Raw genomic sequence first — 810 nt, 5'->3', positions numbered from 1 at the left:
GTGCTCATGTATTCTGAGATGTCTAATCCAGAGTCCATACTTCTGGGGAGTTTGCTACCTACCATATAATTTCCCAGCTTTTTAATCTGTAGGCCATTTCCAATTATTTGATTCTATTCTATTAAGAGGTTTTATAATGAAATGGGAATTATGTGCCAACATTCCTTACTGGTATTATCATTTTAAAAAATAAGACATTCACCAACTTTTAGGAAGCACTTAAATTTGGTTAAATTTTTAACTATGTTACTTCAGTTCTTCACATCCAATTTGTCCTTTCTTTCTGGAATAGTTATACAATTTTACCTACTCATTAGCCAGTTGGTGCATATATACATATGAAATCACAATACTATCCAAGTGTCTGTAGAGTGCTATTTTCTTCAGAGAAAGCCTTTCTTTTCAGGGCTTCCTCTTTCCTCTAAGAAGCCACATGTAATAATACCATGCCTCTCCCAAACTTCTTGATTACTTAGAAATCTAAAGCTCAGCCTTAGGTTGTTGGAATGAAAAAGACTGAGATGACCAGGCAGGTCAAAAGTACTACCTCAGAAGTAGAAGTCTATTTGTGAACTTGGATTCAGCTTTGATTCCAGTGAGCACCTGGTAGGTGGGTATTCACATATTTCTTGAAATAGGGCTATATCATCTTGGCTCCCATGTTTTGATGCCTGTTACCACAAAGAGTTATTTTGCTGCCTTTTTCTATGCACACTTTACCACTGTTCTGGGTGTCTTGTAAACATCTCACATGTGGTCTTATTTTTTTTTCCAGGCTCCACACAGTTCTTTTCAAGGATTGAGTGGCCA

This window comes from Colobus angolensis, unplaced genomic scaffold, assembly GCF_000951035.1.
Source record: "Colobus angolensis palliatus isolate OR3802 unplaced genomic scaffold, Cang.pa_1.0 Scaffold51, whole genome shotgun sequence".
NCBI classification, from domain to species: Eukaryota; Metazoa; Chordata; class Mammalia; order Primates; family Cercopithecidae; genus Colobus; species Colobus angolensis.
This window is presented reverse-complemented; position numbering follows the sequence as displayed.